General features: G+C 34.4%; 3 non-coding genes and 2 pseudogenes across 3 annotated transcripts; 1 reads left to right on the plus strand and 4 right to left on the minus strand.

Annotated features, from left to right (window-relative positions):
- The first annotated feature begins 9,170 nt into the window (after positions 1–9,170).
- Positions 9,171–11,283, plus strand: LOC132039284 (UDP-glucosyltransferase 29-like; annotated as a pseudogene).
- A 4,035-nt stretch (positions 11,284–15,318) lies between these two features.
- Positions 15,319–15,436, minus strand: LOC132041251 (U5 spliceosomal RNA). The gene has a single exon (XR_009410954.1). It is a non-coding gene; the product is annotated as a U5 spliceosomal RNA (small nuclear RNA).
- A 463-nt stretch (positions 15,437–15,899) lies between these two features.
- On the minus strand, positions 15,900–16,061 carry LOC132041232 (U1 spliceosomal RNA). Its single transcript, XR_009410940.1, has one exon. It is a non-coding gene; the product is annotated as a U1 spliceosomal RNA (small nuclear RNA).
- Positions 16,062–17,084: 1,023 nt separating this feature from the next.
- On the minus strand, positions 17,085–17,199 carry LOC132041250 (U5 spliceosomal RNA). The gene has a single exon (XR_009410953.1). It is a non-coding gene; the product is annotated as a U5 spliceosomal RNA (small nuclear RNA).
- Positions 17,200–17,683: 484 nt separating this feature from the next.
- Positions 17,684–18,807, minus strand: LOC132040294 (beta-D-glucosyl crocetin beta-1,6-glucosyltransferase-like; annotated as a pseudogene).
- Positions 18,808–18,810: the final 3 nt, after the last annotated feature.

Below are 18,810 nucleotides of genomic sequence, written 5' to 3' on the forward strand. Positions count from 1 at the left end.
GACATAACATGGTGGAGGGATCATTTCACATTAAATATTGCTCATTCATCTTGGCATAATTACAATGGACAAAGGGTGGTGTATGAATCATTCACCACACATACAATTGTCTTGTAAACAATTGAAAAGAAAGAAGAAAGGAAAACAAGGTGAGGTTGGCCAAAAAGTTGTAGAAAACAAATTAGAAAATTTAAAGTGTAAAGTTAATGGAATGAATCATGCCATAAGTGGAGCATGTGACCAACTTGTAGGCATCAAAGTTGAACCAAATAATGACTAAGAAATCAGCCATCACAATTCATTTTCAACTACACAACACAAAGAAAGAAAACCTAGAGCCTAGAGAGGAGAGCCATTCGGCCAAGAGGGGCTGATTTTTGAGCCCTTTGAGTCTTGATCCAAAAATTATTTTCCAAGGTGTTTCAACCCTTTAGAAGGTCCCTAAAACGTGAAGATAGGTCTTTGGAGCAACAAGAACCATTTCCATCTCAAGTCACCAACTCTAGCCAAGTAGAGAAGTCAAGTTGTCAAGGTAAGATCTAACTTTCTTTTCATGTATTAAGGGTGATGTAGATGTGTGAATATGAGTTGTATGCATGAAATAAGGTGTGTTGATGTTGGAACATGATGGTAGTTATGGGGTTATATGTGTTGATGTTGAAGTATGGTTGTAACTTGACGAACATGAATCGCATGCATAAAATCATGAAAGTTGGTGTTGAATGTTAGTTGGCCGTAGGACTTGTTTTGGTGGAATTAATGGACTGATTTTCTTTAATAAATATGGTTGTTACTATCATAGATCTCATGGTAAAAAGAATGAAAAGAATTGGAAGGTTAAAGGTGAAGTTATGTTAGTATGAAAATGGTTGAATCTATGATTTTATGTGAGTGATGTTGAAGCATGGTGTAGCGTGTGTGTGGGTAGCTAGAAGAAGTTAGTGAACTGTTTTTACTTGATATTTTGATTGTTATTATCATGAATTTTATGATGGAAATGAGGTGTTTAATGGTTGGAGTTGAAACTAAAATCATTAGTGAGTTGTTATAAGGATTATAAAAATGACGATATAGCGTAGTTGCGTATGAATTGATGTTGTACTTGTCGTGTGGATAGCTGGTCATAACTTACTAAAATTATATGAAAAGAAGACATGAAATGATGTATAAAAATCGCATGTGGTTGGCTTAGTATGTTCGTAAACGTTTGCAAGAATTCCGAACATCGTTATGTTGTCGGTTAGAGGCTGCTTTTGGACATGTTGTGGTAGTGGACTGCTTTGGACTTGTGTTTTCATTAAGTTGGAAAGAATAATTATAAGTTAAGAGTATACATCATATTGTATGTTGGATGAAATCTGTTATAAGTTGTTACGTACAAACGTTAAGGCTACAAACTAATAAAAGTAACTTGAGAATGTCGAAGCCGTATGTGAATCGTTATTATGTTATGAATGTGGGGCGTTTAGAATATTGTGTGGGCACATCCGGATTGGTATTGAACACATAATTATTGATGTTGTATTGGTAGTATGTGGTTGGTTTAGATACGAGAAAACATCGCCTAAACATCTAGAAAGGAGTTACTAACGTTAGAATACGTTTGAATCTCCCCGTAGCTTAACCATAGGCGGTTGGCGTCTTAATATAGGTTGAAGTATTATTGGGTAGCGTACACATATTGTGTGACGAATAAGCAATAAAGACCTTGTCCGATCGGAAGCACTTCGAAGGAAAAAGCCTTGCGTGAAAGTTCGTGACAAGTTCGGCATTGAGGTAGAGATTCGGTTTTACTTTATGTCTGAGACTCGGTTAGCGAAACGTATGTAAATAGTAGTGATTGACGGGAAAGCATGATAGGCCTTCGGGCATGGTGTGGAGGTAAATTCCATCTAGGTTGGTATTACCGAGTTGTTATGTGGGCTTGTCGCCATTATCGGTTGTGCGGGCTCGTCGCCATTATTGTAATATTATGTGGGCTCGTCGCCATTATTACGATATTGTTATGTGGTGTCATTGTATTGTGATTTCATGTATTTGATATAATTCTCTCTCTCTTGTTATCCCACGGGTCATATGGAAGAGGAAGGTTATTGCGAGAATTGAATATTGAATTGCAATTCCTAGTATGAATCTATGGAACCTATGATTGCGGTGATTATTGAGGTTGATTTCATGCGAGGCATCATCCCATATTCTATGTGCTATGTGATGTAATTATCACCTAGTTGTATCTTTTTATCACATACTAGCTCCTCACGCCTTATGAAAGGGAAGGGTAATATTGATGATTGGCGTGGGCAATAATATGACTTGTACTTGTTTATTGCATATTGGTGATATAGTTGGTAAATATCATGTGACATGCTTTCATATTACTCTTATGTTGTTATATTGGTGAGGAGAGTGATTGAGAGACTCGAGGTTTTGCGGAGGGTGAGTGACGAGAGACTCCGAGGTTTTACGCCGAGATTGAGAGTGACGGAGAGAGACTCAGGGTTTCGCCGAGATTGTGAGTGTTTGTTGCCCGAGGTTTCTTGCCGGGAACGATGGAGTGTCCGATGCCCGAGGTCTTTGCCGGGATCGTGAGAGTGTGCTCGTGATCCGAGGTTATATATCGGAGCGAGTGGTACATGGACTTCGCGGGTCCCCCATAGGTCATGACTATGAGGCATTGCCATAGCATGTGTGTACGGGAGTGGAGTGTGAGAGGTGACTACCGCATTGCATAACATTTACATAGCACGACGTTGCATTGCGTAGCACTCCGTTTGAATGGTCATTCATATCATTGCATGGCACATTCTCCGATTGATTCTTGATTTGTGAATTACCGAGTTGTTGTTTGTGAGTATTTATTTTAAAGGGTACGGATGGAATCGAGGTTTATAGAATTCTCCCTAGGCTTATAATCGAGATATTGAGATCCACGTGACTATCGTTAATGCGAATTTTTCTCATGTCTAGATGTGTGGCTGTGTTTGATTACTTATCTGCTTACTTGTTAGTTGCTTCTTGTTTATATGCGTGAACTAACCATTGTCGGCCTATGATACCTACGAGCCTAGTGTTGTGCTCATACTACTCTTGCTACACTCATGCAGGTGTAGAGTTATTTTCGGGTGATGTTCGGAGTCTCGACCGTTTCGAGGCATTCGTCAAAGACGTTTGGGTGAAATATTGCAACCCAGAGTCTCTCCTTGCGTTTACGTTGTTCTCATCCTTAAAAACGAAGTCGTATCCGATTTTAGTACATTATCTATTCAAATTGTAAACTTCTTAGAAGCTCATTGTATGAGTCTAAATGAGATTTTAGGGAATTTCTTATAATAATAGCATTTATTCCGCATGTTGTATCAAATTAAGGTAGTTATCTGAAGGGTTCGCCCACCAGGGAGGTTTAGTGTGGGTGCCCGCATGATCCATGATTTGGGTCGTGACAATAGCATCAACGAGAACTTTGTCTTTGAGATCGGTATGAAATTTAGTTCAAAAGAGGAATTATATAATGCATACAGTTCATATGTTGTGGCAAAAGGTTTTGGTATTCGAAAAGGTGCAAAGACTTATTTTTTCTTAGCATTAGCAGGACACTAGGTTGTCAACAAAGTTTTGAGCACCAATCTTCAAAGAATTTGTTTATTTAATTTTAATAGATGAATATGTGATTCTAATAGCTGAATAGAATTGAATGAGTAGGCTTAGAACTTAGAAGGAAGAACCAAGTTTTCTTGAAGAAGAGAAACGGCCAGTACTTTGGTAGAAATGAGCATTGAAGAAGATAATTTGCCTGTTTGGATGGGCTTATGCCTATAAGCTGTTTGCAGCTTATAAGCTCAAAAAAATAAGTTGGGGTAGTCTAACTTTTTTTTTTGGCTTATAATTTGTTTTGCTTTAATTGCTTTAGATAAAATAAGTCAAATGGGCTCAATTATTTTTTGAGCTTATTTTAAGCACAAAATAACTTTAAGTATCTGACCAAAAATTGACTAAAAAAAAAAAACGACATAAGCGAACTATAAGTCAATCCAAACGGGCTCAATAAAAAAGTAGACCCCACAATCCACCTACTTTCAATGCCTTTTTTTTTTTTTTTTATAATTTATTAACTTAATTTTTTGTGGACCCAACAATCCACTTTTAGTAGGCGTTTAGCCATAGAAATAAAAAAAAAAATCACTTTTTTTGGAATTTTAGAGTTGGAGTTAGAGTTGTGTTTCGCCATAATTTTTGAAATTGTATTTTTTATTAACATGTAGTTGTTTTGATTGTGAAAAAAGTGAATTTTTTAAAAAAATAAGTTTTTTTTGTTTTTGGAATTCCGGAATATAACTTCAAGTTGTATTTGAAATTTTCAATAAACGCTGATTCTGAAAAAAAGTGAAAAAAAAATTCGGAATAAAGTGAATAATTTTTATGGCTAAACGGGCTCTTAGTTTGGTTCAGAACTTCACTTTCTCTTTCTTCTTTGTTTTATTTTAGGGAAAATGACACTATGTGTCCACTCAGCCAAACTAATCCTACATTTAACCATTGTTTGGGCTTAATTTCACTAGGTGTCCGTTCGGCCCAAAATAATGTCAAAAAATGGCTGGTCGGCCCAAAATAATGCCAAGGCTGGCCGGCCCAACAGCCCAAGCGCTAAAAAAAAAAAAAAAAGACTTTTTGTGGCGACTAAGTCGCCACTAAAAGGCTTTCTTAAGATATATACATGTGTTTGAATATATATACGAATTGTATACAAGAATTATACATTTTATATACATATGCTGGAATTAATCATACATTTATTATAAATAAATTATACGTTAATTATACATTTATTATACATATATTATACAATAATGATATGATATTTATTTTTAACATATACAATAGTGATACATATTATATACCACAATGATACGGTTTCTATGATGCATTTTTTATACGTATGACACACTTTCTATACAAGACTGATATAGTTTATATACATATGCTGGAATTATATATACACTTTCTATACAAAAATGATACAAGTTTCTATTCTATAATACACATTATATACATTAATGATACATATTATATACAAAAATGATACATACCTTAGTGATTCATATTTTATACAGTTTCTATACATTACAGATAGAAACTGATACATATTTTTATACACAAACGATACATATTATATACAAAAATCGCCTCAGAGTTTTTTGGGATATTTCTTACTAAATATACACATATTATATATGTTTTGGGATATTTAACCTTTAGTGGCGACTGTTTTAATTGCCACTAAAAAGTCTGATTTTTCTGACAACCCTTTAGTGGCGACTTTTAGTCGCCACAAAAGGCTTGTTACAGATTTTGGCTACCGAATGGGAATAGTTTATGGGCTAATTTTTAAGTTTGGGAATAAATGAGCCAGCGCATGAGATTATTTATGGCCAAGCAGCCATTTGTGTCCTTTCCCCTTTATTTTATAGCTTTAAATATGTAAATGGGCCCACATATCCATCTAGCAAAAGTATAATGGAGTAATGGACTCTCATACAACTTATGTTGGCTGAGCCTGTAGCTTAGGGTGTTCACCTGGCACAATCCAACTCTTGTCCACTAAATAAATTTTTCAAATGATCGCCCAAGTTAAAAAAATTATGGGAGTATTTTACCACTGTACAATCACTCAAAAGTCTGACGAGAAAATGCACACATTAAACTGTGCTTGTTATTTTTCTAAATTTGAGATATTGCTGTGTCATGTTCTTTTTTTTTTTCCTTTTCTTTTTTAGTTCTTATCTGAAATCTTTAACCTATCGATAATATACAACCAGGAATAGAAGCATGAAAGCAACAACAAGCATAATTGCATTTGCATAAAACACTGTGTTTTGAGTAGCGATTTTTTTTTTTTTTATTATTAAAAGCTTTCTGGCTGGACAAGCACTTTCTTGTTTTGATGAGACCGAAATAACCCCAAATAAATGTTTTCAGTTTTTTTTTTTTTTTTTTTTTTTTTTAGTACTAGAGTACTAATTTGGTCCTACATGAATCTAAATTAGAATTTAAAATGCAACCAAGGATTTCCCGGCAACCTGACAATGGTGACTTTATAAAATATAACACACAAGCTAGCCGAGCGATTTTATTGATACAAAATAAAATAAAGTGACTTTACTTCATAATTTCCTTAACTTGAGTAACAATTTGATTAGAAATTTACTCCTTCCACTTAAATATCAAATTTGGTATTCTATTCATGTTTTGAACCCGTGAAATGTGCCTAAAACACACCGGAGGGGCGGCTCGCGGATGTTGGCAGAAGACAGTAATTTTAGTTCAAATAATGCATTTGTCTTAAAAATTCATTTTGTATATATAAATTATAAATTCAGAATCAAGTCACTTCAAGTGCTAGAATCCAGAAACAATTGGTTTGATTTGAATTTGTGATATGTGTATGAAGATCTAAAAGAAAATGTGTATGAAGAAGTTAATGCAGAGAATATGAAGTTTTGAGGATTAAGTACTACTAGTTCGATAATCATACCGTTAATTAAGTGGAAGCAACTGGATCTTGATCTGGTGAATTGGTTAGGATATTGCAACGTCGCCACCACAAGGACAATTAAATATGGTTAGTTAAGTTAGACTGCACGCAAGATAATCAATACTGCACTTGTGTCGGGTATTAATTCTAGTTTAAAGAGTCATGTGTGTATATAGTAATATATAAGTTGGAATTAAGTAATAATAACCTGTTTGGACTGTTCTTTTTGTGAATAATTTAAAAAGGGGGGGCCAGTAGACAAATCATTATAATTAACTACAACCCTATGTATTGTGTCCATTTGATAACTCACTTTCCTAGGATTACACACTTACAATACATGTGGTCTATATTAGTAAAAAAACGAATCTTTACACTATCGATGTATATAACTTAAATTCTATAAAAACAACCTGAGCTTGACCGTATCGTTATCATCACCATCATCATCTTCTTCTTCTTCTTCATTCATGGAGGGTATGAACGTAGTAATCGTCCTAATGTTTTAATGTTTCCATGGTTAGCTCATGGCAATGTAAACCCCTTTCTTGAACTAGCCAAGAAGCTTTCTCACCTTTCTTGAACTAGCCAAGAAGCTTTCTCAAAGGAACTTTGATATATGCATTTGTTCCCCTCCTATTATGCTATCTTCAATACAAGAATCTCATGGCAAAAATAACCTGCCTAATATCTCATGGCAAAAATAACCTGCCAAATATCAAACTAATTGGGCTCAATTTACCATCCAACATCCCTGAGCTTCCTCTAGAATCTCACACGACGAAAGTTCTACCGCGACATCTCGTTCCTAAGCTCATTGAGGCCTTCAACATGGCCGCTACCACAACATTTTCCGACATAATCAAAATTCTTAATCCTGATTTGCTCATATACGATAATTTCCAACTATGCATGGGCACCTGAAGTGGACTCATTGCATAATATTCATTCAGTTCATTTTGCCATTGTAGGTGCGGTCACTTATTCATTCTCCTCTCACCACATACTTCTTAAGGGTAAGAGTTTCCCTCATCCTGCGATTCATCTAAGGGATTTTGAGAAAAAGAAGCAGAGAATCATCGATTAAGTGTTGAAAAAATAAACTTGTTCACATTATATTTAATTTAGTTCATGAACTAGTAGATTAATGTATTAGGAGATACATGAATTGGTGGAAAATTCTAGATTAGTCTAGTGAGTTCTTATTCATGTACTTGGAGGATGTGAAGTGTGAAATTATTAATATTGATACATGTATGCTAGGCTAGATACATGGATGAATTCACCTATAAATAGTCATGTAATTAATCTAGCCATTTGGATCAAGTCAAGTTGGATAGAAAATCATCTTTCCTCAATTTCTCTTATAGTGAGTTTTGATCAGTATTATTTGTGTTGTCTTGCTCGCCCAAATTTCCAGCATTTGGTACCAGAGCCAGTGTGTTTGAGAGGCAACAAAACATAGAGAGAAAATGACTAACACCAATGGAACTCCATTCCAAGTTCCGATGCTCACTAAAGAAAATTATGGAAGTTGATGCATCCGAGTGAAGGCTTTGCTTGGAGCCTATGATGTATGGGAAATTGTGGAGAGCAGCATTGATGAAGAAGATGATGCCGTTGCCACAAAGAAGAAAGTCCAAAAGGCACTCACACTCATCCATCAAAGTTTGGATGAAAAGATGTTCGAGAAGGTTGCAAATGCAACCAACTCCAAGCAAGCATGGGATATTCTTCAAACTTCCTTTAAAAGTTTGGACAAGGTGAAAAAGGTTCGTCTCCAAACCTTAAGAGTAGAATTTGAATCGGCCGAAATGAAGGAATCCGAATCAGTTTCGGATTATATTTCAAGAGTCTTGGCGGTTGTCAATCAAATGAAGAGATATGGTGAAGAGTTGAATGATGATAGGGTTGTTGCAAAAATATTACGATCCTTAGATTCAAAATTTAATTATATTGTTGTTGCCATTGAAGAGTCCAAGGACTTGGACACCATGACCATAGAAGAACTCACGGGTTCTTTGCAAGCATATAAAGAAAAGTTGAAGAAACCGAAACAAGAGTCGGTTGAACAAGCTTTGCAAGCAAAACTTTCTTCGAAGGAGAAAGATGAAAGGCGTGGATTACAACAAAGAGGTTGTGGGCGTGGAAGAGGTCGTGGTAGAGGGGAAGAAGGTGGTAGTCAACCTCCGAGCTAAAGAAAATAGAAGTCAAGACTCCAACCAGGAAGAGAGCCGCGGAAGAGGTAGAGGATGGAGGTCAAATCAAGGAAGGTATGACAAATCAAATATTGAATGTTATACTTGTCATAAATATGGTCATTTTTCCTAGGAATGTAAAAATAATTTGGAGGAGATAAATAATTTTGTGGAGAGCAAAAATGAAGATGAAGATGACACTTTACTTATGGCATGTAAAGAAGAAGTAAGTGTAGAAAGAAATAAATGGTACCTTGATTCAGGTGCAAGCACCCATATTTGTAGGAAGAAGCATTTATTTGTTGAGTTTGAGGAATTTAATGGTGGCAACATCTCCTCTTGGAGACTTTTCAAAAGTTAAAATCAAAGGAAAAGGTACGATTTTAATTCGTTTGAAAGATGGAAGTCATCAATTTATCTCCAATGTCATGTATATACCGGAAATGCAAAGTAATAGTCGAGTTTGGGATGCGCTTTTTGAGAAAAATTATGACATTCATTTGAAAGATAAAAAGTTGACTATGAAAGATGAAAATGGGAGATTGTTAGCCAAAGTTCCTATGGCTAAAAATAAAATGTTTGTTTTGAATCTTCAAAGTGATGTACCAAGGTGCTTATTTTCATGTGTCAAAGATTCATCTTGGCTTTGGCATATGAGATTTGGCCATTTGAATTTTGATAGTCTAAGGTTGATGAAAAAGGAAAAAATGGTGAAAGGGTTGCCAACCATTAACCATCCTAATCAGCTTTGCGAAGGATGTCTTTTTGGAAAGCAGTCAAGGAAAAGCTTTCCCAAAGAGTCATTGACAAGTGCACGGTGTCCTTTAGAGTTGATTCATATGGATGCGTGCAGACCTATCAAGCCGGTCTCACTTGATAAAAGTAACTATTTCCTTCTCTTTATTGATGATTATTCTCGAAAAACTTGGGTATATTTTTTGAAGGAAAAATCTGAGGTTTTTGAAAACTTCAAGAATTTTAAGAGCATGGTGGAGAAACAAAGTGGCTACCAAATAAAGTCACTTTGTTCACATTATTTAATTTGTTCACATTATATTTAATTTAGTTCATGAACTAGTAGATTAATGTATTAGGCGATACATGAATTGGTGGAAAATTCTAGATTAGTCTAGTGAGTTCTTATTCATGTACTTGGAGGATGTGAAGTGTGAAATTATTAATAGTGATACATGTATGTTAGGCTAGATACATGGATGAGTTCACCTATAAATAGTCATGTAATCTAGCCATTTGGATCAAGTCAAGTTAAATAGAAAATCATCTTTCCTCCATTTCTCTTCTAGTGAGTTTTGAGTATTATTTGTGTTTTCTTGCTCTCCCAAATTTCCAACATTAAGCTCGTGAATAAAGAGTTCCCTTGTGGAAGCATGAAGCGATCTTGTGACATTGTTTTGATCAACAGCTGCAAGGAGATAGAGGGGAAGTACATCGACTATCTTTCGGAGTTAAGCGGAAAAAAAAAGTCATATTGAACTGTCTGACCATTTCATCTAAAAGTATAAATTGCTAGAAGATTACATTTTTATTCGCTTAATTAATTATGTTTGTTTATTCAATATGATCCCATACGTGTGGACCTAATTATTTTTTAACAGGTCAAGCACATGTGGAAATTATCCTACTCCACCATTTCTTTCAATTTATGTGTCTTTATTCCTTTTTGGTCTGTTTAAAGATGTCACTTTTTATATTTAGTAACTTTTCAATTCAACATTTTGCATGACTTGTTTAAGATCACAAGATTCTAAAGTCTCTCTTTTATTTTTTAAAACTCTGTGCCCAGTCAAATTAAGAAAATACATAAAATTGAACGGAGGAAGTATATATACTTTAATTTATTTACTTATAGTTAATTATGTCTTCAACAGGTTATGCCCGTTGGTCCACTAATTAAGGAGGTCAAAAGTACTGGCAATAATCAAGAAATTATGATGTGGCTGGACAAGAAAGATAAGTGTTCCAGTGTATATGTTTCATTTGGAACTGAATATTTTTTGTCTTAAGGAGGAGATTGAAGAGATAGCTCATGGGCTAGAGCTTAGCAATGTGAATTTCATTTGGGTACTAAGATCTCCAGTTGGAGTTGAAATGACAATAGAAGAAGCTTTACCAAAAGGGTTTTTAGATAGGGTAAAAGAGAGAGGGATGGTTGTGAACTGGGCCCCACAAGACAAAATTTTGGGACATCCAAATTTGGGACCGTTGTTGAGTCATTGTGGATGGAAGTCAGTACTCGAGAGTGTTGTTTTTGGCGTTCCGGTTATAGCCATTCCTATGCATCTTGATCATCCAATGCATGCAAGAATGTTGATTGAAGTTGGTACTGCTGTGGAAATTGAGAGAAATGATGAAGGCAAATTAATTGGAGAAAATATTGCACTAGTTATAAGAAATGCTGTAGTGGAGAAAATTGGGGAAGATTTGAGAAATAATGTTAGAAAAATAAGAGAAAAAATAAGAATGAAAGGTGAAAAGGGGATTGATGAAGCTGTGGATGAGATCTCAAAGCTTTGCATCAAAAATAAGAGCTGTTAGGTTGTTAGCTATTGAATAAAGTGTTTAACTTATATACACGGTAAGTTGGTATAAGAAATTTATACCGTGCCAACTTTCAGTATATTGTGTGTCTTACAAAAAATAAACTTTTTATCATACCATCCCAATCATCTCAGTTCCTCTCGATCATTTTCCGATTTTTAATTTTTGTTACTTAATTTTGTTCAAACTTCAAATAAGAAAAGTAATGCTACTAATAGGCTCATACCAAAAACCTATCTATGAAGAAAAAAACACTTAACATTCGATTCCATTTGATTAGGTATCATTATTAAAAAATATAATTGGAATGAGTTTACAAACGCATGCATATGTTTTCTGCAGTTGTATTTTCTTTATTCAGATCAGAAATTTATTGAATGAAAGTGTATACGAGAATGAGCTAAGCTAATTAACTTTCTTGAAGGGGAAAAAATATTACAGTAGAAGACAATGCAAAATTTGCGGATCCTGGCCACGTCTCCCAAGAATGGTTGACTCCATTTGACATTAATAAAAAAAATAAAAAAAATAAAAAAACACTACTTATTACTGTTCGGAATTTGTCCTTTGGAATCATGTACACTTCTTAGAAGATTATTGGTATTCAAGGCTTTTTTTTTGGTTGGGGGGGGGGGGGGTGGTGTGTGGAGGGAATTAAGTTCATATCTATTTTTGAAAATATTTGTTAGTAAAAATTAGAAAAATATTGATCAAGAACTGGTAAAAAATATGAGCAATTCATCAAACATTAAAGTCACCTTGACGGGTAGGTTATATTATGTCGTTATGGAAGGTAAAGCTTAGTGACTTTACATTTATAATGGACAAAGTTCAATTTTCTTGACGAGACAGATAATTTTGTAACTTTACTGTTACTAGTATGTTAAATTGACCTCATGCTTTAAAGGTTGAGACATTCAACAAATTAGAATATAATTCATCAGGAAAATTAAATGCTTTTGGTTTTTGAAACAGTGGTGACCATGAGTACTTAAATATACCATACCAATCTACTGAATGGTGGATAAGATCATTAAAGTACTCCATTTTGGGGATTGGAGGCCATGGACATATGATGGTCAAATTGCAGGGTAAGTTCACAAGATTAATTTCTAGTTATGATTGAGCAGTGGCGTACACAGGAATTTTTGCAAGGGGTGTCGACATTTAAATAGGTGAATAAATTTTTAATTAACAAAAAATAAAGTAAAATCTTATTAATAAATTACTATAACTATCCTAAAAATTGCAAAATGAAAAAGGAGTTTTTTAAAAAAATCTGTTTTATGTATTTATTGTGTATAGTCAAATATGAAATATGAAATTTGTCCTTCGTTGGCTACCTGGTTCGTTTATTTTAAGTAAGGAGTTCGTGATCAAGCCTGCATCAGCACTTAACCAAAAAATTAAAAACAATGGATAGCCAACACCGAGTTTCGAACTATTGACGTGCCAAAGGGGGATGCTGCGCTTTACCATCGAGGCAAGGATCCCTTTCTGCCAAGTATTGTCATGTTTATTATTTGACTTATTATTCGTGAACATTTCGTGTTGAACATATTAACACTAAAAATTTTCGGCCAAGCGGTGTCGAATGATACCCCTTCGTATAACGTGCGTCCGCCCCTGTGATTGAGGATATACTACTCGGACTCTTAAAAAATATCACTTATCCGTGTTGAATTTTTTAAAAATGCACTATTTTTGGAGGATCTGACACGTACCTAGTGACATTATTTAAGAGTCCGAGCAACATAAGTTTGAGGCTAACTCTACAAAAATCCTAAGGTTTTTATTTGGAATTTTTACTCATTGTAGCTTATTTTAAGACCTAATTATTAATATTAACTACCTTTTTATTTAATTATAGTTAGTAGCTAATTAACTTTTCTAAATTACAAGTGGTAGCTATATCAAAAATACATACCCAAATACATATATCTTTCTCTATTCCCACTCACTACCCATTTCAAATTTTTCATTTAAAAAAACCCTTAAAAAAACTCTCTCCTCTTCTCTCATCTGCGCCGACATAACCACCACCCCACGGCCTGCGCCGCCGCTACCCCCACCAGCAGAGATAGTCGCTCCACTAGGCGTGAAACACAGATCTGAAGGTAATTCTCACTAAGAAAAGACCTTCCAAAGAACCAGTCCCCTTTTGGTCCTACCTAATTTTGCTAGTTTCCGTTCATCTTTAAGATGATTAAATTCTACATTCATATAACAATCAAAAGTTTTAGCAATCGAAAAAGGACCGGAAGCAGGCTACTATTATCCACCTTACTCCATGTTAAGTTTAAAACATAGAATCGACAAGATAGGGATATTGTTGGTGACGGGAATTTGTTGGTGAAGGCGACGTATTGTGGCGGCTTGTAACGGCTAGTGACGGTGACGGTGACGTATTGCGGCGGCTCAGATCTGTGGTGACAGTGACGGAGACGGTGGTGTCACCGTCGCATTTCAAATATGGCCGGAAAATAGTGTGTTTGTGAGATCTAGTTGGCTCAGATGTGCGGGTTTGAGTGTATTTTTGTATTTTGAGTGTATTTGTTAAAAGTCAAATACAAATACATTCAACAACAGCTACATCTCACAAACACATTGTTTTTTGATGTATTTGTCTTGTATTTTTTAGTGTATTTGTTAAAAGTCAAACACACTGTTTTTTAATGTATTTGTCATGTATTTGAATGTTTTTGTCTTGTATTTGAATGTATTTGTTAAAATCCATTCAAATATAGTATTTTCAAATACACGAAAATTTGAATGTATTTGGCTTCATATGTAGTTGGAATGTACACAATGTATTTGAAATTTTATTTGAATCCATTCAAATACAGTGAATATATAAACAGTGTTTTCAAATACACGAAAATTTGAATGTATTTGGCTTCAAATGTATTTTGAATGTACACAATGTATTTTGAAATACATCAAAGAGATGCATCAAAAAAAGCCACTGAAATACATCAAAGCAAAAAAAAAAAAAATCATTAAAATACACTAAAATACATTAAAAAAAATCAATGGAATACATCAAATACATATGAATGTTAGCTAATGATGGTAATTTAGAAAAGATTGCTATGGGGGTAAATTGGACCTTTTAAGATAGTTATTTGTGTGAGTTTGACTTTTTATTTCATAATGATATTGTCAAATAGGTACACGAGAAGTTATTCCAATGGAATGACATATGCAACATTGATGGCAAGAATATTATACATAATATACGATGCATATATTTTTGTATTGTCAACTTTAAGTGTCTTTTTTTGTCATTTCATATTAGTTTGGAAAATTTTAATTCTATTTCAATTTTTGACAGAGATCTGGACAAACTGCTCCAGAGTGGACGCAGCTCAATGTTTGGCTATGTTGAAACGTTGGTTATCTTATGAGCCTCCTTAATTGACACTAATTGGGAAGTTACAACCTTGTAATATATCTTCTATTTGGTTTTACCCGCAATAAAACACAAAGTTTTCATCTTAACTGTTGTTAATTACTTCTCCTTTCAATTTATGACACGGAGTTTAATTGGGCACAAAAAAATTAAAAAGGAAGGAATATGTCGTGATATTTCTATAGGTATAAAAGCATGCCGTTAAGGATACAAATAATAGACTAGGAGCCTAGTAAATCAAATGGACTGTCATAGAATTCCGAACTCAAACTGGTAACATTTAGCTAACTGGCCCTTCGACAATGTTTGGTTAATGACATACTGACAATGTCACATCAAAAATTAGCCTGTTCGACTCCGACCTTTTATAAACATGCAAAGAAATTTGTAGGGGGCCACAGACATAGGTCCTCGCTGCCACAAATAATGACGTAAGCTCGACCACTTGGGCCCAAACCTCCTTATTGCATATCACTTGAGAAAATTCAATTTGATAAATAAATTACTTCCAGCTGCAGTAATAAATCCTCTTTTTCACTGAGAAAAATTACCTTAGAAGAACATCAAAACCTTTGTTAGGAACATCACAATACAAAAGATTGAAACTAGAATTGAAAGGGGGTACTCAATGAATGAAAACCCCTCCAAAAATTGGTGCATGTCACTAATTGCCGCGCTCATACGATATTCTTTAGTAACATGTGAAAGAATAGTTCGCTTTGTGCTCACTGCGTGGCTGCATGAGTTTGTTGCTTCACTTGTGCTAGCATTTTATATTTTACAAGAAGTTTGGACTTACTCTTTGTATTTCAATGTGGGAGTCACCACATTTCTTTTCTTCTGCAGAGCATCAAAGTATAGGTCTACTTGATTATCATTATACTCCAAAGATTCTGTATTCATGACTCATGAACACATTGTTGCACAATAGAATGTGCTTTGTTATTTTCATACTATCACAGAATGGATATAAGTACAAACTGGTCACATAAAGTTTAAGAATTAAGCTATTTACATTCCAAAAAATCAGGAAACAGGCAATTCTCTCAATAGCTGCTCGAGGAAAAGTTCTCAGCAAACAAATTTAATATTAAGATCAAGTAAGTTGATTGTGCGTTAAGGTTAATTACATGCACACAAGCTGATCAGTGAAATGTCCCCAGGGAATTAGCTTGTAGTACAATATTTTGCTTAAGAATTGGGAGGGGCCGCACGAAAGCAGGTCCCCCACTGCCACAAATTATGACGTAGGCTCGACCACTTGGGCCGACCTTAAGCGCACACCCCTTCAAAGTGCAATGAAGGTCATTAGCCTAGGCCATGGACCTTCTTGATCACCCATTGACCCCATCCAGGTAAGTATGTTTCTTCGAAGCTCGTCCCAATGTTTTTATAGCTTTCCAGCTCCTTGTTTTTGTGTATCAACGATGAGGGACAGTTTGCAAAGAAGCTCTATCTGTTTTTTCTTTTTCTTTTTTTTTCAGTTCTCTTAGCAGTAAAATGTCACTAACTCACTCTCGGGAAAAGTAGTTTTCCTCCCAAAAATAATGTGAGGAGATCATGTAATCCATCTTCAACCAAAAAAAAAAAAAAATCAAACATCTGATTCGGCATTGGATCAAGGGTGTTGTTTAGGAACCGATATCAACAAAAACATATTATTACTGTAAAAATTTGATGAAGTTCAAAATTTGTAAAACCTCTAACAAAGAATCAGGTGTGTTTTATCGACTATCAGATGGATTAGAAGAAGATGATGCACATTCCCACTTGGTAATTAATACATACGTTTATCTGTTCATGAGATTTATTCATAATTATAAGAAAAAAAAATGATCAAGCTTAAAATCAGATTAGTCTCAGAAAGAATTCCCCTGCTATTAGACAACCTCACTTCTAAAAAACAAAACAAAAAACAAAAACAGAAAAAAAAAAAAAAAAAAAAAAGGGAATTAGTATTATACAACTTCTGTCGTGAATTCTCTTTAACAAGATTATCAAAAAATCATGTTAGTTACTAGCTTTTTAGCAATAGATTAGTGACGAATTTCATAACTAATTCGTGTTTTTCTTGGCAGTGATATATATATAATGAATCACTTCCAGTTGCAGTAATAAGTCCTCATTTTCATTCTGAAAAATTAGCTTAAAGAAACCTGAAAAACTTTGTTGCTGTGGAATCTCCCTCCGTCCCAATTTAAGTGTCTTAATTTGATTTAGCACAAAGTTTAAAAAATAATATGTAGTTATAAATTAAGAGACGTTACTAAAATGTCATTTGAATCTTATATTTGAATTATCAACTTAAACACTCTTTTTAGACCAAAAAGGAAAGTAAACAACTGAGGGAATATTACATAAAAAGATTGAATCTAGAATTGTAGGGGTTACTCAATTGAGAACACCTCCAAAAATTGGCGTATGCCACTAATTACAGCGCGCACACGGTATTCTTTAGTAAAAGGCGAAAGAATAGTTCGCTTTGTGCTCACTGCATGGCTGCATTAGTTTGTCACTTCACTTTGCCAGCATTTTATATGTAACCAGAAGTTTTGGCTTACGCATTGCATTACGATGTGGGAGTCACCCCATTCTTTATCTTCTGCCAAGTCATATTGAACTTTGTTAGCATCAAAGTCTATGGTTGAAAGTCTACATTTCAAATAGAAGAACTTTGTTTTGATTTGTTTCAGTTACTTGGTGATTGGGAAGAACTAGATTGATGACAAACACAAAGAAAATTTGGTTCCTACATCTCACCCAATTTTCTTTGTTTATACTCCCTCCGTCCCATTTTATGTAATATAGTTTGACTAGGCACGGAATTTAAGAAAGAAAAAAAGGCTTTTGGAACTTATGGTCTAAAACAAGCTATTGATATTTGTGAGGTTGTAATCATTTCATTAGGGGTAAAAGGGGAAGTTTGAAGTTAAATTATTTCTAAATATAGAAATGTATCATTCTTTTTTTAACAAACTAAAACAGAAAGTATATCACATAAATTAGAACAGAGAGATTAGTATTTTCTTTTGTACATACGTAAAAATTGTTACTGGGCAAATTTTTTTTATATTTTCTTTTGTACACCCAAGGGAAAAATGACAATTTATTCCCCAAATGTAGAAAGTAACCACCACTTATTCAGTAGCTAAGACTTCCTACTTTTCATGCAAAGCTTATAGATTTCATCCACAACTTCATCAATCTCCTCATCTCCTTTGATTCTTATCTTTTCCCTTACATTTCTAACACTATTCCTTAATTCTTCCCCTGTTTTCTCCACTACTACATTTCTTATAACTTGTGCTATATTTTGTCCAAATAGTTTGCCTTCATCATTTCTCTCAATTTCCACAGCACTACCAAGTTCCACCAACATTCTTGCATGCATTGGTTGATCAAGATGCATCGGAATGGCTATAACTGGAACACCAAAATCAATACTCTCAAGTACTGAATTCCATCCACAATGACTCAAGAATGCGCCCAAATTTCGATGTCCCAAAATTTGGTCTTGTGGGGCCCATTTCATGACCATCCGATCCCTCTCTCTTTTACTCTCTCTAAAAACCCTTGTGGTAAAGCTTCTTTAATAGTCATTTCAACTCCAACTGGAAACCTTAGTACCCAAATGAAATTTACATTGCTAAGCTCTAGTCCATGAGCTATCTCTTCAATCTCTTCCTTTGATAGAAAATATTCAGTCCCAAATGAAACATATACACTTGAACACTTATCTTTCTTGTCCAGCCACTGCATGATTTCTTGATTCTTCGCTTCTTGATTATTGTCACTTTTGGCCTCCGTAATTAGTGGACCAACGGGCATCACCTGTTGAAGACATAATTAAGTAAATATAAGTCTATTCTTTCTAACATAAATTTTTAATTAAAATGATCACAAAATTCAACATGGTATCAAAACAATTAAGCAGAGTGACATTTTAATTCATACTAATCATACTAATTTCTCACCTTCACCCAACAAAAAAGTTTTTTTTTTTTTTTTTTAATATGTGCTTGACCTATGAAAAAGAATCAGGCCACATGATGTTACGAGTTGAAGATATAAAATATATTATTTCTAACTGCTTGAATTTTTAAATAAGATGG

Source organism: Lycium ferocissimum, chromosome 12, assembly GCF_029784015.1.
Source record: "Lycium ferocissimum isolate CSIRO_LF1 chromosome 12, AGI_CSIRO_Lferr_CH_V1, whole genome shotgun sequence".
Lineage (NCBI taxonomy): Eukaryota > Viridiplantae > Streptophyta > Magnoliopsida > Solanales > Solanaceae > Lycium > Lycium ferocissimum.